Source organism: Mesoplodon densirostris, chromosome 6, assembly GCF_025265405.1.
Source record: "Mesoplodon densirostris isolate mMesDen1 chromosome 6, mMesDen1 primary haplotype, whole genome shotgun sequence".
NCBI lineage: Eukaryota > Metazoa > Chordata > Mammalia > Artiodactyla > Ziphiidae > Mesoplodon > Mesoplodon densirostris.
Window position 1 is genome coordinate 70372085 of NC_082666.1, and position 24412 is coordinate 70396496.

Sequence of the window (24412 nt, forward strand, 5' to 3'; positions counted from 1 at the left end):
ATATATGCAGTGAGTCACCTTCCCCATAGATATTCTCCAGTATGAACTGGAATATTTGCTGCAGTTTACAGCTGCACAGGTTATGGATAACAATCCTCACATTTCAGTAGTTGAGTTGGTCTTCATTTAGAACCAGGGTGACATTTCCTTTCAGCAGCACTTGTACATGGACTAATTAACTTAAAAAAATAGTGAGGTATATTATAGCATAGGATTTTCTTCTCTGAAGCCCAAACATACTATCAAGATATTAAATTGGAGCTTATTTTAAGTTGGAGACTTATTCACTCTCTTTGGTTGTGTATATAATTGTAGCAGGAATCCTTGGGGGAATCAAATTAAAATTCAGAATCTGGTTGAATCTGAAGAACTAATGTTCTCCTCTCCACATTTGCATGAAATGATATGTATGGGATGAAGGGGCTTGTTAGGAGGAATTTTACGTATGGATCCTCAGAGGTAGAAGAAGAGGAATGACAGGGAAGTGGAGGGGTGAAGAGAAGGGAAAAGAAAATGATCAAAAGATATAGGAACTTCCCTAGATTAAAAATGAAGATTCTTCCTGTTGAAAACATGAAGGCTGTATATATAAAGACCTACAAAGGGTAGTAAGGGCTCTTTAAACACTATTTTGTTCCAGAGAATGGACTTTTCTTTTGATGCTTGCAGAAACACTAGTGGTTCCAAGAATTTTCTCAGACTCTGAACCAGAAACTGCCCTCATAATGCTGAAGATGAAGGGCAAAGAAGCCCAAGAACTAAACTAAATAAAGGGCAGTATGAGGAGGCTTTAGGGGGAATTTCACAACAGAAGGTGTTCTCATTCCCTTTTTTCATTTGGCTGAGGAAAGTGGGGGGAACAGATTATCCCTTCCCAGAAGTTTTGATTTTGTTTTTTCTCCTTACATGTTGGAGGATAGCAGGTTGGATGGTAAGTCCTGGGGACAACAGTAGGGAGTCATCTAAGAGAAGAATGTAGGTGAAGCTGGCACATGAGTCAGTAAAGACCTGGTCAGCTATGGGCTGGTAGAAATAGGTTGTCTGTGCTCTGCTAAGGAACCCAGGGTTCGGTGTGTTTCTCTAGTCAGGATCTAGAAATTAGGAGGATTCCTTAAAAGGGAACAGAGGGTTGTAAAAAGACATTTTGACCCTTGCTTCTCACTATCACCCTCCTCCCCAGCCAACACACTTCCTGAATTACATGCAGTTTCAACAAAGGTGTAGACTGCTATTAAAATGTCTGTAAGGGACCCAGATTACTTGACCCTTAATTAAGCAGGAAAATTTATCTGGTGGATGTTCAGATTTTGAGTACTAGGAGATACACTTTCCCTCAAGGGACTGGGCACAGACTGGACATCCATAGAAAGAACAGATTAGAAGCACATGTAAGGGCTGGTCCTGAGCACAGAGGACTCCAAGAAGTGACTGGGGAGACTTGGTGGCGTGGGGTGGTGGTGTGCTTAAGCCCTGAAGCTTGGCTCTGAGGGTTTAGAACCAGCAAAATGTGGGGGCCAAAGCAGTTTGATTCACTTGTAGCCAGTGGCTGCAGAGACCTGGGGGCAATCAAGCTGTTAATAGAAAACTCACAATCTTTTAAAGATTATGAGCATTGTGGTGAATTTGCTATCACACATAAAACCTAAGGCTTGGACTCTACTCCGTAGTTGCTTAGCTATTCTTGTCTTAAATCTGTCATGCCTGCTATGGCAACAGCATAATTACTTTATTTCCTCGATTCTGAGACACAATCAATTGTAAGACACATCTTCATTTTAATAAGAGGTTTCTAGGAGGAAGAACCTGTATTAGGGCTTCCCTGGTGGCGCAGTGGGTGAGAGTCCGCCTGCCGATGCAGGGGACATGGGTTCGTGCCCCGGTCCGGGAGGATCCCACATGCCGCAGCGCAGCTGGGCCTGTGAGCCATGGCCACTGAGCCTGCGCGTCCGGAGCCTGTGCTTCACAACGGGAGAGGCCACAGCAGTGAGAGGCCCGCGTACCGCAAAAAAAAAAAAAAAAAGAACCTGTATTAAATCACACACCGATTAAATCATGCAAACCCAATTTTAGAAACATTAAAACGCCACAAAATGTGAATATTACACGTGAAGAAATACAGTAGTAATGCAACAAACTGTAAACACTAATGGCTCTGCTTGATTCTTCTACTGGAGTTCAGAATGGACCTTCATTTGTACTGGTTCCTCTTCTCTTTCTGAAAGAAAATACAGAAGGGAAATTAGCATTTATTAAATATCTGCTACAATAATAAAAATAATGGCCCCTCCCTCCCCCTGGCCTGAGTGAGCCAGAGCCCCCGAATCAGCTGCTCCTTTAACCCCGTCCTGTCTGAGCGAAGAACAGACGCCCTCCAGTGACCTACATGCAGAGACGGGGACAAATCCAAAGCTGAACCCCGGGAGCTGTGCGAACAAAGAAGAGAAAGGGAAATTTCTCCCAGCAGCCTCAGGAGCAGGGGATTAAATCTCCACAAACAACTTGATGTACCCTGAATCTGTGGAATACCTGAATAGACAATGAATCATCCCAAATTGAGGAGGTGGACTTTGATAGCAAGATATATTATTTTTTCCCCTTTTCCTCTTTTTGTGAGTGTGTATGTATATGCTTCTGTGTGAGATTTTGTCTGTATAGCTTTGCTTTCACCATTTGTCCTAGGGTTCTGTCTGTCCGTTTTTTGTTTGTTTGTTTGTTTTTTCTTTTACTTAAAAATTTTTTTCTTAATAATTATTTTTTATTTTAATAACTTTGTTTTATCTTACTTTATTTTATTTTATACTCTTTCTTTCTTTCTTTCTTTCTTGCTTGCTTTCTTTCTTTCTACTTTTTCTCCCTTTTATTCTGAGCCATGTGGATGAAAGGCTCTTGGTGCTACAGCCAGGAGTCAGTGCTGTGCCTCTGATGTGGGAGAGCCAACTTCAGGACACTGCTCCACAAGAGACCTCCCAGCTCCATGTAATATCAAATGGCGAAAATCTCCCAGAGATCTCCATCTCAACACCAGCACCCACTTTCACTCAGCAAGCTACAGTGCTGGACACCCTATGCCAAACAACTAGCAAGACAGGAACACAACCCCACCCATTAGCAGAGAGGCTGCCTAAAATCATTATAAGGCCACAGACACCCCAAAACACACCACCAGATGTGGACCTGCCCACCAGAAAGACAAGATTCAGCCTCATCCACCAGAACACAGGCACTAGTCCCCTCCACCAGGAAGCCTACACAACCCATTGAACCAACCTTAGCCACTGGGGGCAGACACCAAAAACAACGGGAACTAAGAACCTGCAGCCTGCAAAAAGGAGACCCCAAACACAGTAACATAAGCAAAATGAGAAGACAGAAAAACACACAGCAGGAGAAGGAGCAAGATAAAAACCCACCAGACCTAACAAATGAAGAGGAAATAGGCAGTCTACCTGAAAAATAATTCAGAATAATGATAGTAAACATGATCCAAAATCTTGGAAATAGAATAGAGAAAATTCAAGAAACATTTAACAAGTACCTAGAAGAACTAAAGAGGAAACAAGCAATGATGAACAACACAATAAATGAAATTAAAAATACTCTAGAAGGAATCAATAGCAGAATAACTGAGGCAGAACGGATCAGTGACCTGGAAGATAAAATAGTGGAAATAACTACTGCAGAGCAGAATAAAGAGAAAAAAATGAAAAGAACTGAGGACAGTCTCAGAGACCTCTGGGACAATATTAAATGCACCAACATTCGAATTATAGGGGTCCCAGAAGAAGAAGAGAAAAAGAAAGGGACTGAGAAAATATTTGAAGAGATTATAGTTGAAAACTTCCCTAATGTGGGAAAGGAAATAGTTAATCAAGTCCAGGAAGTACAGAGAGTCCCATACAGGATAAATCCAAGGAGAAACATGCCAAGACCCATATTAATCAAACTGTCAAAAATTAAACACAAAGAAAACATATTAAAAGCAGCAAGGGAAAAACAACAAATAACTCACAAGGGAATCCCCATAAGGTTAACAGCTGATGTTTCAGCAGAAACTCTGCAAGCCAGAAGGGAGTGGCAGGACATATTTAAAGTGATGAAGGAGAAAAACCTACAATCCAGAATACTCTACCCAGCAAGGGTCTCATTCAGGTTTGAAGGAGAAATTAAAATGTTTAGAGACAAGCAAAATCTGAGAGAGGGGCTTCCCTGGTGGCGCAGTGGTTGAGAGTCCGCCTGCCGATGCAGGGGACACGGGTTCGTGCCCCAGTCTGGGAAGATCCCACATGCCGCGGAGCGGCTGGGACCGTGAGCCATGGCAGCTGATCCTGCGCGTCCGGAGCCTGTGCTTCGCAATGGGAGAGGCCACAACAGTGAGAGGCCCGCGTACCGCAAAAAAAAAAAAAAAAATCTGAGAGAGTTCAGCACCACCAAACCAGCTTTACAACAAATGCTAAAGGAACTTCTCTAGGCAAGAAACACAAAAGAAGGAAAAGACCAACAATAACGAACCCAAAACAATTAAGAAAATGGGAATAGGAACATACATATTGATAATTACCTTAAATGTAAATGGACTAAATGCTCCCACCAAAAGACACAGATTGGCTGAATGGATACAAAGACAAGATCCACATATATGCTGTCTACAAGAGAACCACTTCAGACCTAGGGACACATACAGACTGAAAGTGAGGGGATGGAAAAAGATATTCCATGCAAATGGAAACCAAAAGAAAGCTGGAGTAGCAAGTCTCATATCAGACAAAATAGACTTTAAAATAAAGACTATTACAAGAGACAAAGAAGGACATTACATAATGATCAAGGGATCGATCCAAGAAGAAGATATAACAATTGTAAATATTTATGCACCCAACATAGGAGCACCTCAATACATAAGGCAAATACTAACAGCCATAAAAGGGGAAATCAACAGTAACACATTAATAGTAGGGGACTTTAACACCCCACTTTCACCAATGGACAGATCATCCAAAATGAAAATAAATAAGGAAACACAAGCTTTAAATGATACATTAAACAAGATGGACTTAATTGACATTTATAGGACATTCCATCCAAAAACAACAGAATACACATTTTTCTCAAGTGCTCATGGAACATTCTCCAGGATAGATCATATCTCGGGTCACAAATCAAGCCTTGGTAAATTTAAGAAAATTGAAATTGTATCAAGTATCTTTTCCAACCACAACGCTATGAGACTAGATATCAATTATAGGAAAAGATCTGTAAAAAATACAAACACATGGAGGCTAAACATACACTACTCAATAACGAAGTGATCACTGAAGAAATCAAAGAGGAAATAAAAAAATACCTAGAAACAAATGAGAATGGAGACACGACGACCCAAAACTTATGGGATGCAGCAAAAGCAGTTTTAAGAGGGAACTTTATAGCAATACAATCCTACCTTAAGAAACAGGAAACATCTCGAATATACAACCTAAACTTGCACCTAAAGCAATTAGAGAAAGAAGAACAAACAAACCCAAAAGTTAGCTGAAGGAAAGAAATCGTAAAGATCAGATCAGAAATACATGAAAAACAAATGAAGGAAATGATAGCAAAGATCAATAAAACTAAAAGCCGGTTCTTTGAGAAGATAAACAAAATTGATAAACCATTAGCCAGACTCATCAAGAAAAAAAGGGAGAAGACTCAAATCAATAGAATTAGAAATGAAAAAGGAGAAGTAACAACTGACACTGCAGAAATATAAAAGATCATGAGAGATTACTACAAGCAACTCTATGCCAGTAAAATGGACAACCTGGAAGAAATGGACAAATTCTTAGAAAAGCACAACCTGCCAAGACTGAATCAGGAAGAAATAGAAAATATGAACAGACCAATCACAAGCACTGAAATTGAAACTGTGATTAAAAATCTTCCAACAAACAAAAGCCCAGGACCAGATGGCTTCACAGGCGAATTCTATCAAGCATTTAGAGAAGAGCTAACACCTATCCTTCTCAAACTCTTCCAAAATGTAGCAGAGGGAGGGACACTCCCAAACTCATTCTACGAGGCCACCATCACCTTGATACCAAAACCAGACAAAGATGTCACAAAGAAAGAAAACTACAGGCCAATATCACTGATGAACATAGATGCAAAAATCCTCAACAAAATACTAGCAAACAGAATCCAATAACACATTAAAAGGACCGTACACCATGATCAAGTGGGGTTTATTCCAGGAATGCAACGATTCTTCAATATACACAAATCAATCAACGTGATACACCATATTAACAAATTGAAGGAGAAAAACCATATGATCATCTCAATAGATGCAGAGAAAGCTTTCGACAAAATTCAACACCCATTTATGATAAAAACCCGGCAGAGGGCTTCCCTGGTGGCACAGTGGTTGAGAGTCCACCTGCCGATGCAGGGGACACGGGTTCGTGCCCTGGGCCAGGAAGATCCCACATGCCACGGAGTGGCTGGGCCCGTGAGACATGGCTGCTGAGCCTGCGCGTCTGGAGACTGTGCTCTGCAACGGGAGAGGCCACCACAGTGAGAGGCCCGCGTACCACAAAAAAAACACAAAAAAACAAAACCTGCAGAAAGTCGGCATAGAGGGGACTTTCCTCAACATAATAAAGGCCATATATGACAAACCCACAACCAACATTGTTCTCAATGGTGAAAAACTGAAACCATTTCCACTAAGATCAGGAACAAGACAAGGCTGCCCACTCTCACCACTATTATTCAACATAGTTTTGGAAGTTTTAGCCACAGCAATCAGAGAAGAAAAGAAAATAAAAGGAATCCAAATTGGAAAAGGAGAAGTAAAGCTGTCACTGTTTGCAGATGACCTGATACTATACATAGAGAATCCTAAAGATGCTACCAGAAAACTATTAGAGCTAATCAATGAATTTGGTAAAGTAGCAGGATACAAAATTAATGCACAGAAATCTCTTGCATTCCTATACACTAATGATGAAAAATCTGAAAGTGAAATTACCATTTACCATTGCAACAAAAAGAATAAAATATCTAGGAATAAACCTACCTAAGGAGACGAAAAACCTGTATGCAGAAAATTATAAGACACTGATGAAAGAAATTAAGGATGATACAAATAGATGGATAGATATACCATGTTCTTTGATTGGAAGAATCAACATTGTGAAAATGACTCTACTACCCAAAGCAATCTATAGATTCAATGCAATCCCTATCAAACTACCACTAGCATTTTCCACAGAACTAGAACAAAAAATTTCACAATTTGTATGGAAACACAAAAGACCCCGAATAACCAAAGCAATCTTGAGAACGAAAAACAGAGCTGGAGGAATCAGGCTCCCTCACTTCAGACTATACTACAAAGCTACAGTAATCAAGACAGTATGGTACTGGCACAAAAACAGAAATATAGGTCAATGGAACAGGATGGAAAGCCCAGAGGTAAACCCATGCACATATGGTCACCTTATCTTTGATAAAGGAGGCAGGAATGTACAGTGGAGAAAGGACAGCCTCTTCAATAAGTGGTACTGGGAAAACTGGACAGGTACATGTAAAAGTATGAGATTAGAACACTCCCTAACACCATACACAAAAATAAGCTCAAAATGGATTAAAGACTTAAATGTAATGCCAGAAACTATCAAACTCTTAGAAGAAAACATAAGCAGAACACTCTATGACGTAAATCACAGCAAGATCCTTTGTGACCCACCTCCTAGAGAAATGTAAATAAAAACAAAAATAAACAAAGGGGACCTAATGAAACTGAAAAGCTTTTGCACAGCAAAGGAAACCATAAACAAGACCAAAAGACAACCCTCAGAATGGGAGAAAAGATTTTCAAATGAAGCAACTGACAAAGGATTAATCTCCAAAATTTATAAGCAGCTCATGAAGCTCAATGACAGAAAAACAAACAACCCAATCCCAAAATGGGCAGAAGACTTAAATAGATGTTTCTCCAAGGAAGATATACAGATTGCCAACAAACACATGAAAGAATGCTCAACAGCATTAATCATTAGAGAAATGCAAATCAAAACTACAATGAGATATCATCTCACACTGGTCAGAATCACCATCATCAAAAAATCTAGAAACAATAAATCCTGGAGAGTGTGTGGAGAAAAGGGCACACTCTTGCACTGCTGGTGGGAATGTGAATTGGTACAGCCACTATGGAGAACAGTATGGAGATTCCTTAAAAAACTACAAATAGAACTACCATATGACCCAGTAATCCCACTACTGGGCATATACCCTGAGAAAACCATAATTCAAAAAGAGTCATGTACTAAAATGTTCATTGCAGCTCTATTTACAATAGCCAGGAGATGGAAGCAACCTAAGTTTCCAACATCGGATAAATGGATAAAGAAGATGTGGCACATATATACAATGGTATATTACTCAGCCATAAAAAGAAACGAAATTGAGTTATTTGTAGTGAGGTGGATGGACCTAGAGTCTGTCATCCAGAGTGAAGTAAGTCAGAAAGAGAAAGACAAATACCGTATGCTAACACATATATATGGAATCTAAGAAAAAAAATGTCATGAAGAGCCTAGGGGTAAGACGGGAATAAAGACACAGATCTACTAGAGAATGGACTTGAGGATATGGGGAGGGGGATGGGTAAGCTGTGATAAAGTGAGAGAGTGGCATGGACATATATACACTACCAAACTTAAAATAGATAACCAGTGGGAAGCAGCCGCATAGCACAAGGAGATCAGCTCGGTGCTTTGTGACCACCTAGAGGGGTGGGATAGGGAGGGTGGGAGGGAGGGAGATGCAAGAGGGAAGAGATATGGGAACATATGTATATGTATAACTGATTCACTTTGTTATAAAGCAGAAACTAACACACCATTGTAAAGCAATTATAGTCCAAAAAAGATGTTAAAAAATAATAAAAATAATGGAGATACCTAATGTTTATTGATTACTTATTATGTGCCAGGAATTGTTCTAAGTGCTTTCACATATATTATTTCATTTAATCCTCATAATAATCTTGAGAGGTACGTATTAGAAATACTATTAATCTCTGTGAGACTCAGTTTCCCATTTTTTGTAGATCAAGAAACTGAGATGCACAGAAAATAACTTGCCACATAGTTATTAAGTAGCAAATTTGGGATATTACTCTATAAACCTAGGGCTGCTTCATTTTTTTAAACTCATACTAAACTCTTTATTATCTTTCTTACTTCTGAAATATAATATGCATGTAAAAGTATATATATGTACTTAAAAAATTATAAATGTAAATAACTATGTACTCACCACTCAACTAACAAATAGTGTTTCCAGTGTTTTTGAAGCATGACATGTGTCCTCATCCTATTTCCTTCCCCCCAGTTAACCTCTATTCGAAATTTTGGGGTGATCATTCCTTTTTTTCTTCATAAGTTTCTACCTCTTTTGTGTCTATAAATAATGTATTACTTAGTTTTGCCAGTTTTTGAACTTTATTTTTATTGAGGTATAATTGACACATAACAGTTTCAGGGGTATACCATAATGATTTGATATTTGTATATTTCTTGACCCTTGAACAACAGAGGTTTGGACTGCACAGGTCCATTTATACATGGATTTTTTTCAGTAAATACGTACTATAGTACTACATGATCCACAGTTGGTTAAATCCATAGTTGTGGAACCATGGATATATTGGGCCAACTGTCCATTATATGTAAATTTTCAACTCTGAGGGGATTGGCATCACTAACCCCCGTGTTGTTCAAGGGTCAACTTTATTGTGAAATGATCACTATAATAAATCTAGTTAACATCTGTCACTATTTTTTTTTTTTTTTTTTTGCGGTACGCGGGCCTCTCACTGTTGTGGCCTCTCCCGTTGCGGAGCACAGGCTCCGGAAGCGCAGGCTCAGCGGCCATGGCTCACGGGCCCAGCCGCTCCGCGGCATGTGGGATCCTCCCGGACCGGGGCACGAACCCGTGTCCCCTGCATCAGCAGGCGGACTCTCAACCACTGCGCCACCAGGGAAGCCCTGTCACTATTTTTGAATGTTATATAATGGAATCATACCTTATGTATTCTTCTGTGACTTGCCCACTGTTTTTAAGTTTCATCCATGTTGGTGGTATTGCTATAATTTATTCATTTTCACTGCTGTATAGTAGTCCTTAGTATGTATATAACACAACATATTTAAACATTCTATTTATGAAAGTTCTTTACTGAGACACTGAGTGACTTGAAGGTGAGTTTCCCTGGTATACCACTCCAGGCCAGAAGCCTGTCTGAAGTCTATTCCTGCATATACACTTAATGTTTTCTTGCACATGTGACTTCATATTTGTTCACAATAGACTCTTCTTTCCTGGAATATATCCTGAAACATATTTGATGTGTTATCTTTCCAGCCTCATTTCTTCCACTTCCCATCATATACTTTGTACTCCAGGGCTAAATTACTGCAGTTCTGAAAACTTCAAATTCACTGTGTCCTCTTGCCACTAGGCCTTTGCACATGTTTCTCTTTCTGCCTGGAATGCTTATTTCCTGGCTAACTCTTGCCCACCTATCAGGAGTCGTCTGGTTGCAAAACTCTTCTTCCAGGGGCTTCCCTGGTGGTAGAGTGGTTAAGAATCCTCCTGCCAATGCAGGGGACACAGGTTCAAGCCCTGGTCCGGGAAGATCCCACATGCTGCGGAGCAGCTAAGCCCATGAACCACAACTACTGAGCCTGCGCTCTAGAGCTCACGAGCCCAACTACTGAGCCTGCATGCCACAACTATTGAAGCCCACGTGCCTAGAGCTCATGCTCCGCAAAAGAGAAGCCACCACAATGAGAAGTCTGCACACCGCAATGAAGAGTAGTCCCTGCTTGCCGCAAGTAGAGAGAGCCTGCGCACAGCAATGAAGACCCAATGCAGACAAGAATAAAATAATAATAATAATTTTAAAAAGCCTTCTTCCATTACATTCTGGTTTGGGCCTTCTCCTTGAGTTAACAGAGGGGACTTCCTGCTGTCATCTCCGGGTTTAGTCTGAGTTGGTTTTCTGGAGTATCCAATATATTACTGAATAAAACTGCATATTGCACGTGGTGCCTGGAAAGACTGTATGAAAGGTCTGTTTTGTATACTAGTAACTCCAATGGACAGGAAATATGGAAATAACCATTGTTAAAAAATGTCCTTAGGTTGGGGGTAGGGCACAAACCACATCCTTGTTGGTGAAAGAGAGATGGAAAAATAAAGATTATTTTCATTTACCTTCAGGTCTTTTGGCTAGATTCCAGAGGACTTTCTCCAAGGGCAACAAGATAAAAGCCACCCTCTTTGCCTGGAATTAGTTCTCTGGCATGGGAAAGAAAACCTCTCATTTTTTCCCCTCTTTGTGTTTTTCTGACACAGCTGCTTATCTATTGGATATCTCACCAAGAAGTGCCTCAAGGGATGAGTGGAGATGGTAAGTAAAAATCATATATTTGGTTATATACTTTTAAAGAAATAACCTGTTGAATTTTTTAATAGTTCTAGATTTACATGTTTTAAAGAAGGGTTTATGCAGACTGTTTTTATTTGTAACACACATTTTTTAATGTTTTTGTAATTTTTCAAAAATTTTTATTGGAGTATAGTTGATTTACAATGCTGTGTTAGTTTCAGGTGTACAGTAAAGTGAATCAGTCATACGTATACATATATCCACTCTTTTTTAGATTCTTTTCCCATATAGACCATTACAGAGTACTGAGTAGAGTTCCCTGTGCTATACAGTAGGTCCTTAATAGCTATCTATTTTATATATAGTAGTATGTATATGTCAGTCCCAATCTCCCAATTTATCCCTCCCCACCTGAACCCTTGGTAACCTTAAGTTTGTTTCCTTCATCTGTAACTCTATTTCTGATTTGTAGATAAGTTCATTTGTACCCTTTTTTTTAGATTCCATGTATAAGCAATATCATATGATATTTGTCTTTCTCTGTCTGACCTACTTAACTCAGTATGATAATCTCTAGGTCTACCCATGTTGCTGCAAATGGCATTATTTCATTCTTTTTTATGGCTGAGTAATATTCCTTTGTAAATATGTACCACATGTTTTTCTTCTTCTTTTTCTTTTTGTTTTTTGTTTTTTGCTGTGGTGTGTGGCATGCAGGACCTTAGTTCCCCAACCAGGGATTGAACCCGTGCCCCTGCAGTGGAAGGACGGAGTCTTAACCACTGGACTGCCAGGGAAGTCCCTTTACCACATCTTCTTTATCCACTCCTCTGTTGATGGACATTTGGGTTGCTTCCATGTCCTAGCTATTGTAAATAGTGTTGCAATGAACGCTGGGGTGCATGTGTCCTTTCGAATTATGGTTTTCTCCAGATATATGCTCAGGAGTGGAATTGCTGGGTCATACGGTAGCTCTATTTTTAGTTTTTTAAGGAACCTCCATACTGTTCTCCATAGTGGCTGTACCAATTTACATTCCCACCAACAGTGTAAGAGGGTTCCCTTTTCTCCACACCCTCTCCAGCATTTATGGTTTGTAGATTTTTTGATGATGGCCATTCTGACCGGTGTGAGATGATATCTCATTGTAGTTTTGATTTGCATTTCTCTAATGATTAATGATGTTGAGCATTCTTTCATGTGTTTGTTGGCAATCTGTATATATTCTTTGGAGAAATGTCTATTTAGGTCTTCTGCCCATTTTTGGATTAGGTTGTTTGTTTTTTTGTTATTGAGCTGCATGAGCTGCTTGTAAATTTTGGAGATTAATCCTTTGTCAGTTGCTTCATTTGCAAATATTTTCTCCCATTCTGAGGGCTGTCTTTTCACCTTGTTTATGGTTAATGTCCATTTTCTATTCCAGAATTTCATCCACAATACCACATTACATTTAGTCCTAGTGCCGTCTTAGCTAGGCCTGTAACAGTTTTTTGGACTTACCTTGTTTTTGATGACATTGACAGTTTTGAGTAGTGTTAGTCAAGTGTTTTGTAGAATGTCTATCAATTTGAGGTTGTCTGATGTTTGGGGGATGATGACCACAGAGGAGAGTGCCATTCTCATCACATTATATCAAGGGTACTTGATATCACTGAATTTACATACTTTTTAATATCTTTAGTTAAATGGCTGAGTGGTGAGACCATTGATACTGGAGTCTGAAGACTGATTTCAGGCCATGGTTCTGTCATTTATTAGTGTGTGACTTGGTAAAGTTACTTAATCCCTCTATTCCTTGTATCTTTGTCTATAAAGTGAGGCTAATGATACTATCTACCTTATTAAATTAGTAGATACATGAATAGCACTTAGAGCAGTGTCTGGCACAGAGGAAGTAGGATGTAGGTTCTGATTCTTTTTTTAAAATAAATTTATTTATTTATTTTTGGTTACATTGGGTCTTCATTGCTGTGTGTGGGATTTCTCTAGCTGTGGTGAGCAGGGGCTACTCTTCATTGTGGTGCATGGGCTTCTCATTGTGGTGGCTTCTCCTGCTATGGAGCACTGGCTCTAGGTGTGCGGGCTTTATTAGTTGCAGCATGTGGGCTCAGTAGTTGTGGCTTGTGGCCTCTAGAGTGCAGGCTCAGCAGTTGTGGCACACGGGCTTAGTTGCTCCGCGGCATGTGGGATCTTCTCAGACCAGGGGTCAAACCCATGTCCCCTGCATTGGCAGGTGGATTCTTAACCACTGTGCCACGAGGGAAGTCCTTGACTATTATTGATATTATTGACTAACATGAGATTTGTGTATTTCTATTAATGTGTCTTCTTGTCTCTCTCTCCCTCAGAAAATTAAACTATTGGTGTTTAGTGACAAAACAAAAATCACAAATAACCTGGGTTTTAAACTTTGAACATGGGAAGATCTTTGTCTTTTTATTTCTTAGGGTTTGAATTATCCCTAAAATATTGTACATTGCTTTAAAATTTTCATTGTCTGCCAATGAAAATTCTTTACAGGAAACTCCTTCAAAGGATTTTATTATCAATTTGTTTGCATGATTCAGTTATTAAACTTGTGCTACATTCACTTACAATTTGAAAATTCTCTCCAGAATGCTGGCTCTTTCAGCCACTGATCCACAGATATATTTCTGGTTCCCAGGCCAGGAGTGCAATTCTGATTAATAATCTATGAAAAAGAATTATTATGGTTTTCTTCCATTTGGCCCAGGTGAAAGAATCCCAGGGTGTGTTTCAGCATTTATTAGTATTACAAATGAAGATTTATTTTTTTTCACTGCATAGTTAATGATTGATCTTAACCGCTCCAATAAGGGAAGACAATTGCATTTACAAATTTGTATGTCTCTTTTCTGATGCATTTTTCAGTTTTCTATTTGAAATTCTAAGTGATTATTTATTTATTTATTTATTTATTTATCTATCTATCTATTTGGCTGCGTCAGGTCTTAGTTGTGGCACGCAGGATCTTTGTTGCAGCATGCTGGATCTTTCATTCTGGCATGTGGGCTTCCCTCTAGCTGTGGTGTATGGGTTTTCTCTTCTCTAGTTGTGGCAAGCAGGCTTCAGGGCACATGGGCTCTGTAGTTGTGGCACGTGGGTTCCGGAGCATGTGGGCCCTGTAGTTTGCAGTACATGGGCTCTCTAGTTGAGGCGCATGAGCTCAGTAGTTGTGGCACATGGGCTTATCTGCCTTGCAGCATGTGGGAACCTAGTTCCCCGACCAGGGATCGAACCCACGTCCCCTGCATTGGAAGGCGGATTCTTTACCACTGGACCACCAGGGAAGTCTTTTTAAGTGATGATTTAAAAATTTTTTTTTAAATTGAAGTATAGTTGATTTACAATGTTGTGTTAATTTCTGCTGTACAGCAAAGTGATTCAGTTGTGTGTGTATATATATATATTCTTTTTAAAATATTCTTTTCTGTTATATTTTATTATAGGATACTGAATATAGTTCTCTGTGCTATACAGTAGGACCTTGTTGTTCATCCCCAAGTGATAATTTTGAATACTGATGATGAATATTGAAACATGTTCTTTTGCTGTTGGGATATTTGAAAATTTCATTGGAAACTTCACAAAACGTTTTATGCAAATTGAAATATGCATAATTTAAAATATTTTTGTCTAATACTTCATATTTTTCCTGGAAATGGTATAATCCTGGCTGTTAGTCTCTTTTCTTTTTGCTTTGTTTCTTGGTAATTTTGACCAATAGAATAGAGGCATTTGTAGAGGATCTGTGTGTGTGTATGTGTCTGTGCATGTGTGTACATGCATGCATGTGTGTGTGCGAGTGGGGGCTCATGCATGGGCATGCTCCTGTGTTGGATCAAAAAAAGAATTTCTACATTTACCTTTAGCAGCAGAGGAAATTTTTATTGAATACCTACTATTACTTACTTACTCTTTTAAGCACTTCACCTTCATTATCTCATTTGATTCTTCCAATAATCCTCTGAGGTCAGTACTCTTATTGTTCCCATTTTTACAGGTGAGGAATCTGAGACAGAGGGAAGTTGAATAACTTTCCCAAATTCACAGAGCTGATAAGTGGCAGAGATGGAATTCAAACCTAGGTCTATCTGACTCCAAAGTCCATCCTCTTTACTCTACCATTGCATGTTCTCTGGAACATCCTCATTATTTTTTTCTTGAGATATGGCATATGTAACTCTCATAGTATCTTTGTGTGTATTTGTCTGGAAATATATCCTTCTAGACTTAATTTTTAAAATTGAGATATACATAAAGTGGCCAAATCTTGAGTGTATAACTCAAGGTAATTGTACATATGTATACACCTATGTAACCACCCCCTAGATCAAGACATGGAATATTTCTGACACTCTAGAAGACTATCTCATACCCCTTTCCAATCATAGCCATTCTTCCCACATAGGTAGTCACCAATCTGGCCTCTATTAACATAAATTTTGCCTCTTCTTGAACAGCCTGTAAATGGAATATAATAAACACTTTTTTGTGACTTCTTTTATTTAAAATTATGTCTGAGATTTATTTATGTTGTTATGTGTTTATTTTGTTATGTCTTTTTTTTTTTTTTTTGCGGTATGTGGGCCTCTCACTGTTGTGGCTTCTCCTGTTGTGGAGCACAGGCTCCAGATGCGCAGGCTCAGTGGCCATGGCTCACGGGCCCAGCCGCTCCACGGCATGTGGGATCCTCCCGGACTGGGGCACGAACCCACATCCCCTGCATCGGCAGGTGGACTCCCAACCACTGCGCCACCAGGGAAGCCCTGTTATGTCTTTTTTATAGCTATGTATAATAGCCATTTAAAGTGAACATTTCTTTCTAGCTGCAAAAGAAAAGCTTTTGATTATACCTTGTCAGACTTTTTTTCCCCTATGCATACATGATTACTAGTTTTGGATTATATATACATTTCTGTTTTATAACTTATTATTTTCTCTTAACAGTTTATCACGAACATTTTCCATGTCATTAAATATACATTCTTTTACAATGATTTAAAATATTTTAAAAAACATTTTTATTTTAAAAATTGTTTTTGTGTATGTATGTGTGGTGATGGGAGAATATGTAAAGCACTCACAAGACACAGAATTCAAAAGGTACCAAAAGATATGCCATGAGAATTCTCCTATCCTTACCCTACTCTACCTGCTCCCCCTCACCCCAGGATCCAGTGTTACTATTGATATTTTCCTTTTTTAAAAAAACTTTTTATTTTATATTAGAGTATAGTTGCTTAACAATGTTGTGTTAGTTTCAGGTGTACCGCAAAGTGATTCAGTTATACATATACATGTATCTATTCTTTTTCAAATATACCACAGAAGTTTTCCCACTGCAGTGAAAGTTCTGAGCCCCACATTAGGCTTCTCAGCCCGGGAGTCTGACAACAGAAGGAGGAGGCCCTAGAGAATATGGCTCTGAAGGCAAGCGGGGTTTGATTGCAGGAATTACACAGGACTGGGGAAAACAGAAACTCCACCCTTGGAGGGCATGCACAAGGATCTGTGAGCACCAGGACCCAGGGGAAAAAAGCAGTGACCCAATAAGAAACTGGGGCAGATCTACCTGCTGGTATTGGAGGGTCTCCTGCAGAGGCAGGGGGTGGCTGTGTCTCACTGTGGGGACAAAGACACTGACAGCAGCAGTTCTGGGAAGTACTCACTGGTGTGAGTCCTCCTAGAGGCCACTATTATCCCCATCCCATGGCCTGTAGGCTCCAGTGCTGATAAGCCTCAGGCCAAACAACCAACAGGGAGGGGACACAGCTTCACCAATCAGCAGACAAGTGGATTAAAGTCTTACTGAGCACAGCCCCACCCACAAGAGGGACAAGACCCCAGCTCCACCCACCACCAGTCCCTCCTATCAGGAAGGCTGCACAAGCCTCTTAGATAGCTTCATCCATCAGAGGGTGGAGAGCAGAAGCAAGAAGAATTACAATCCTGCAGCCTGCAAAATGGAAACCGCAATCACAGGAAGATAGACAAAATGAGATGGCAGAGGAATATGTGCCAGATGAAGGAACAAGATAAAAGCCCGAGAAGAACAACTAAGTGAAGTAGAGATAGGCAACCTTCTGGAAAAATAATTCAGAATAATGATAGTGAAGACGATCCAGGATCTTGGAAAAAGAATGGAAGCAAAGATCAAGAGGATGCAAGAAATGTTTAACAAAGGCCTAGAAGAACTAGAGAACAAATAGAGATGAGCAATGCAATATCTGAAATGAAAAATATACTTGAAGGAATCAATAGCAGAATAACTGAGGCAGAATAACAAATAAGTGACCTAAGATATATAACTATCAGGAAAATTTATAACAATTTACCCTCCACTAGCAGAATGTGAAAGAGTTTATTTTCCTGCATTCTCATTAACACTAGGTAATGTCATTAGTCTTTGCCAATTTAATCGGGAAAAAATTACATCTTGTTGTTTTAATTTATATTACTTTGATTACTGGTTGGACTTAAAAATAAAAAAGGTCTTCATTGTCACTCTGTGACTTTGTTGTTTTGCAAAATTGTCTCCCTGTTTTAGTACAAAATCCTTGCTCTCATTTGTGCCTTCAATCCATAGATCCTCTGTTTTACCCTTTCTAGACAGTAAACTTTCAATATTTTTTGATGATCTTTGCCATAGTTGCTTGACCACAGTTGGGAGAAGAGTTGTAGGGTTTTCTAACTCCTTAACTGGATTTTCAACCTGTCTTCATGTTTTTAGTCCCATTTTCATATGACCACCCTCCTTTTTCTACTTCCAGAGACATTTGGTCCTGCCAATTCCTGAGCCTTTTGGTGGTCATGCAATGTAATTTGCTTTGATTCTTGACTTTCTCCACTACCAGCTTAGGATTCAAACTTCTCAGGTCTTTCAAGTAAGTTACTACTCTTCCCTCTGCTTTCTTCATTTTTGTGGTGGTTATCTCTTCTTCTCATCTATTTGTTCTTATGGATTATGCCTTAAAAGTATGTAATTCCTTCTATTCTCATTTTGGTGAAATCATTGGAGAATATGGAGTTTTAACAGAAGTCCAAGTCCAGAGTTAAATTTGTATCTTAAAGTTGAAAGTGTTTTACTGGGCCTTGTTAGGTTGGTAAACACTACAGATGTCTCATAGACTCAGAAGGATTATAAAAGATAGCTCTTTAGACCAGAGAACCTTGAAGTTGCCCCATATCACTGTGAGGAAGGCTCCTCTATTGATGAAAATTCTTTCCATGACTTCTTAGAATATCTTTGCACTCACATGCAAAAGGTACTAAACAGTTGGTTGCTCATACAGAAACATTTATGAACTTGTTCACTTGTGTGCAGTCGAATACATCAGACAGGTGCATATTTATTATTTTCACAATTCAGATTAAGCCTCTCAGGAACATAACAAAATATTTAATAACTGATGATGCATGAGCACTGATAATCAGAATGGCGAGTGGTTGGAATAGGGTCCAGAAGGCCTTCTGCTGGGCTGTTTATATGCTGGGTCATGAGATGATCTGGACACTGGGGACATCAGGGAGGGAGATGGGTGAGGGGAGGGGGACACTTTGAAGGCTAATTGCAGCTGCTGTTTGCAAACTAGCATGGAAGTATTTTCATATTTTACAGTAGGTTTGGTCATAATGGTACACATAACTGATTACCAGCCCTGAGCCTTTCCCTTTTGCTTTAACCATGTTGCCCTTAGTGAATTATTTATCCTAATTATTTATTAGGATGCTCTAGGTTTTACTTTCACCTGTGTTGTCTATCACTGCCTTATTTTTGTTACTCAGTATCTTTTCCAGCTCTACAGATGATGGATTCCATGTATTAGACTCAGGCCCTCACCAGTTCCTGAGCCAGTCCTGAAGATGATGGCAGTCTAATCAACAATATCAGCGACCTAGTGCTTGCTTTCCAACAATAGCCCTCCCTCTCTATATAATCCCTGAATTGTAGTTTTCCCTTCCATCCCCTAATTTTGGCTTTATTTGTAGGGTGAGCTTTTACCTCAGTTTCCCTCCCCAGTGTGCTTGGTACCTGATACCTTTTGGTGCATCCTACTTCCTTTGAATCCCCCTTCTCCCCTGTCACTTTCTGTAGTCTTGCTGTAAATGGGTAGATGTAGCCTGGAATCATGATATAGCTACCTATGTGGCTTTGAGCATACCTGCCATTTCTGCTCTGTTCTCTACCCCTGGATGCACTCCTTTGATACTGATGCTTGCCTAACGCATGGCTAAGTATTGCTGTGCCTTTTGGAAGCTATGTTATAGACTGTCCAGCTGCTCCCACAGGACTATGTTTCATACCTTGAATTGATCAAATTTACCGCCCTTAAGAAAAGAAAAATAGTGTTTTGTTAGCAACAGTGGAGGGAAGAATGGTTGACAGGTTAGCTATCAAACAACTTTTGGCACATTATATCACATACTGGCATTGGAGGTTCCCTCCAAAATATCTAATGATGAAGCTCACTGGGCAAATTCCACCCAGGTACTCAGAGCTTCCAATTAGCACTTTAAAAAAATTATTTATTTATCTTTGGCTGTGTTGGGTCTTTGTTGCTCTGCGTGGGCTTTCTCTAGTTGCAGTGAGTGGGGGCTACTCTTCATTGCAGTGTGTGAGCTTCTCATTGCAGTGGCTTCTCTTGTTGCAGAGCATGTGCTCTAGGTGAGTGGGCTTCAGTAGTTGCAGCACGTGGGCTCAGTAGTTGTGGTGCATGGGCTTAGTTGCTCCACAGCATGTGGGATCTTCCCGGACCTGGGCTCAAACCTGTGTCCCCTGCATTGGCAGGCAGATTCTTAACCACTGTGCCACAAGGGAAGCCCCAATTAGCTTTTTAGTTTTGCTCTCTTAACTGTGAGAAGACAACCAAAGAATATCAGAAATTTGAGGAAAGCTGTATACACAAAAGGAAGCTACCAAAGCATGCAAACATAAGTAATAACTTGGAAGAAATAGAGACAATATAGGAAGAAGAAAAATAGTTTTAAAATTATCACTAAATTTTCATAGAGATAAGAGAAGATATTATAATCTTAAAATAAGAGAGCCTTTAAAAGGAATATTTAAGGAATAAAAAAGAACTCTTGAAAACTAAAAATATCATCACCAAAATGATAAACTCAATATAAAGGTTAGGCAATGAAGTTGAAAACATCTTTGAATGTAGAGCAAAAAATAAGGGAAATTAAAAATAAGAGAGAAAAGAAAAGAACATTAGAGTGTCATTCTAGCAGATTTAACAGCTGAATGTTAGATTCCAAAAAACAGAACTGAGAAAATGGAGGGGAGAAATTTGTCAATAAGTCAAGAAAATTCCCCAGAACTAAAGGAATCAGTTTCAATCTAATTTCATAAGGTACTTCATTGTGAAATTTCAGAACTCAGAGAGAAGATTGGGGAGAGAGAGAGGAGAGAGGGAGGTGTGAAATACAAGAGGCTAGGCATCAGAATGACTTCAGATTTTTCACAAGCAATACTGGAATCTAGAAGGTAGTGGAGCAGTGCCTTCAAGATTTAACCTAGAATTCTATACCCAGCCAAATTATCAATCAACTGTGAAGGCAGAATAAAGACATTTTAATACATGCAAGATGTCATATTTTATCTATCATGCACCCTTCCCCAGGAAGTTACTGGAGGATATGCTCCACCAAAATAAGGAAGAGGAAAACATAGGGTACTTGAAACAGGTGATACATATGAGGTCAAGGAATTCCCAGGATTGATGATGAGGGACGATCCCAGAATGAGAGTTATGCACCAAGGCATTGAAGGTAACTAGTCCAGATTGGAGCATCTCGGAAGGCTCTGGAAGAGGCTTCTCTTAGAAGATGTAATTGATTAGCTGATACACATGAATGTCTCAGGTCAGAGTCACACTACTGGTGAAGAGCTAGAGATTAATTCAAACTAGGGAAACAAAATTAGGCCAGAGATAAAGCCAGAAGTGGATTCAGACCTGGAAGATTGTTTGAGCAGAGCAGGAAGTATCCGCATAGGAGAGATACTACTTAATAATAGGAAGGGGATGCCCTGTTTCCAAGAGCCAGATGGAATATATGGTCTGACTGGGCATTTATTGATGTTTTTATTCCTGTATAGCTTATTTCATCCTCATTTCTTTCTTTCTTTTTTTTTTTTTTTGCGGTATGGGGGCCTCTCACTGTTGTGGCCTCTCCTGCTGCGGAGCACAGGCTCCGGACGCACAGGCGCAGTGGCCATGGCTCATGGGCCCAGCCTTTCCGCGGCATGTGGGATCCTCCCGGACTGGGGCACAAACCCGCGTCCCCTGCATTGGCAGGCGGACTCTCAACCACTGCGCCACCAGGGAAGCCCCTCATCCTCATTTCTTAAGAAAGAAGTGGCCTTGAGAAATAAGTGGCCAAGGATATTACAATTGTGGTTTTATTATCACTTTCCATTAGGACCAAAATTATCAAGCCCCTGGGCCTTAAGTCTTAAAATTGTGTCCCTTCTGTCTAGGTAGTTCTCCCAAACAGACTCAGCTTTTCTAAAATATTGTGATAGCAACTATGGGGTTTATGTAACATGTGAACATCCAGACAACAATATCTGCTTTGGTGACTCTAGGTAATGGAATCTCTATTGCAACTGTCGTTTAGAGGAATGCTACTATAATCTTGTTGTAGTGTCTTACTGATTTAGGTTGGCCTTGATCTTTTTCTGTGTCTGATTCTCCTGGAGGTGATTTGCTCATTTCCTTGTATCAGGGTACTGATACCAGCTATTTCTCAGTCTTCCCACCCGAACAGCTACTTCATTTAATACAGAACCTTCGATAACTATATGGAGATTTATAGTCCTCTCTAAAAAATTGTCTCTCAACCTCTATCTCTCTCACCCTCTCTTCTGTGTGTTCCTCTGAGATTTTCTACACAGGCAGGAGGGGTATTAGGGACCCACTTTTTGAAAATAAAGAGAACAGATTCCAGGTTAAAAAAAGACTGTTTAGAGCATTGTCTTAGCTTGGGCTGCTATAACAAAATACCATAGAACAGGTGACTTAAACAATAGATATTTATTTCTCACAGTTCTGGAGGCTGGAAAGTCCAAGATCAGGGTGCCAGCAGATTTGATTCTTGATGAGAGCTTTCTTCCTGGCTTTCAGGGCTCTCTTCCACGGAGAGAAAAATCTCTGGTGTCTCTTCTTAATAAGGATGCTAATCCTATCATATGGCCCCACCCTCATGACCTCATCTAAACCTAATTACCTCCCAAATATCATCGCTTTGGGGGTTAGGGCTTCAACATATGAATTTGGAGGGGACACAAACATTCAGTCCATAACAATGCCTAGAAGCCATTACGTTACTTTTTTTTTTTTTTTTCTGTGAGCCTCATCAAAAATCCTGGCTGCAGTCACTTGTGCATTTACTAATTGACTGGTTCGCATCCACTATTTATAGAGCAGTGCTTCTTTTTTTTTTTAATTGATGTACAGTTGATTTACAGTATTGTGTTATTTTCGGGTATACAGCAAAGTAATTCAGTTATATATATATATATTTTTTCAGATTATTTTCCATTATAGGATATTATAAGTTATTGAATATAGTTCCCTGTGTTATATAGTAAATCCATGTTGCTTATATATTTTATGTATAGTAGCTTGTATCTGTTAATCCTATACTCCTAGTTTATCCCTCCCTTCAGTCTCTTTCCCTTCTGGTAACCATAAGCTTATTTTCTATGCCTGTGAGTCTGTTTCTGTTTTGTATATAGATTCATTTGTATTATTTTTAGGTTCCACATATAAGTGATATATGTTTGTCTTTGTCTGGCCTACTTCATGTACTATGATATCTTCTAGGTCCATCCATGTGGCTGCAAATGGCAATATTTCATTCTTTTTTATGGCTGAGTAATCATCTATTGAAAATATATACCACATCTTCTTAAAACAATCATCTGTTGATGGGTGCTTGGGTTGTTTCCATGTCTTGGCTATTGTAAATAGTGATGCTGTGAATATTGGGGTGCATGTATCTTTGCGAATTAGAGTTTTCATCTTTTCTAGATATATGCCTGGGAGTAGGAATGCTGGATCATATGGTAGTTCTATTTTTAGTCTTTTAAGGAACCTCCATACTGTTCTCCGTAGTGGCTGTACCAATTTACATTACCACAAACAGTGTACGAGGGTTCCCTTTTCTACACACCCTCTTCAACATTTATTATTTGTAGAATTTTTGATGATAGCTATTCTGCCTGGTGTGAGGTACTACCTCATTGTGGTTTTTTTTTTTTTTTTTTTTTTTTTTTGCGGTATGCGGGCCTCTCACTGTTGTGGCCTCCCCCGTTGCGGAGCACAGGCTCCGGACGCGCAGGCTCCGGACGCGCAGGCTCAGCAGCCATGGCTCACGGGCCCAGCCGCTCCGCGGCATATGGGATCCTCCCAGACCGGGGCACGAACCCGTATCCCCTGCATCGGCAGGCGGACTCTCAACCACTTGCGCCACCAGGGAGGCCCCTCATTGTGGTTTTGATTTAGACCAGTGCTTCTTAAACTTTAGTGTACATACAGTTCACCTGGGGAATTTTATTAAAATGCAGATAATTCCAATTATGGGGTAGAATTTGAGAGTCTACTTCTAACAGTCTCCCAGGAAATACTGGTGTTGTGGTATAGGGACCACACTTGGAGTAGTAAGGATATATATATAACCACAAATTCTCAGAAGTATTTATTTCGAAATTTGGGAGAGAAAGGATTGGGGCTCTGTTTAAAAGTACCGAGTATGATTGTGTGCAAATGAACAATTGCTGGCTAATATTTGTTCAGTATCGCTTAATATATTAAAAATCACATTTGGTCTCAGGTAGTATATTACAGATTTATACATGAAAATTACTGGTGTTTCCATTGGCGCAATTCTCTAGATATTAGAGATCTGTCCTCCTGAGATGGGAATGAGCAATGATCATCT

At 39.6% G+C, this 24412-nt stretch overlaps 1 protein-coding gene across 1 annotated transcript in view; it reads left to right on the top strand.

Annotated features, from left to right (window-relative positions):
• The window catches only part of RANBP6 (RAN binding protein 6), a 286493-nt gene that overhangs the window by 60406 nt on the left and 201675 nt on the right, over window positions 1-24412 (top strand). The window contains exon 2 of the mRNA XM_060102179.1: window positions 11407-11461. The gene's annotated coding sequence lies outside the window, so the exon portion shown is untranslated. The remainder of the gene's footprint in view (window positions 1-11406; window positions 11462-24412) is intronic.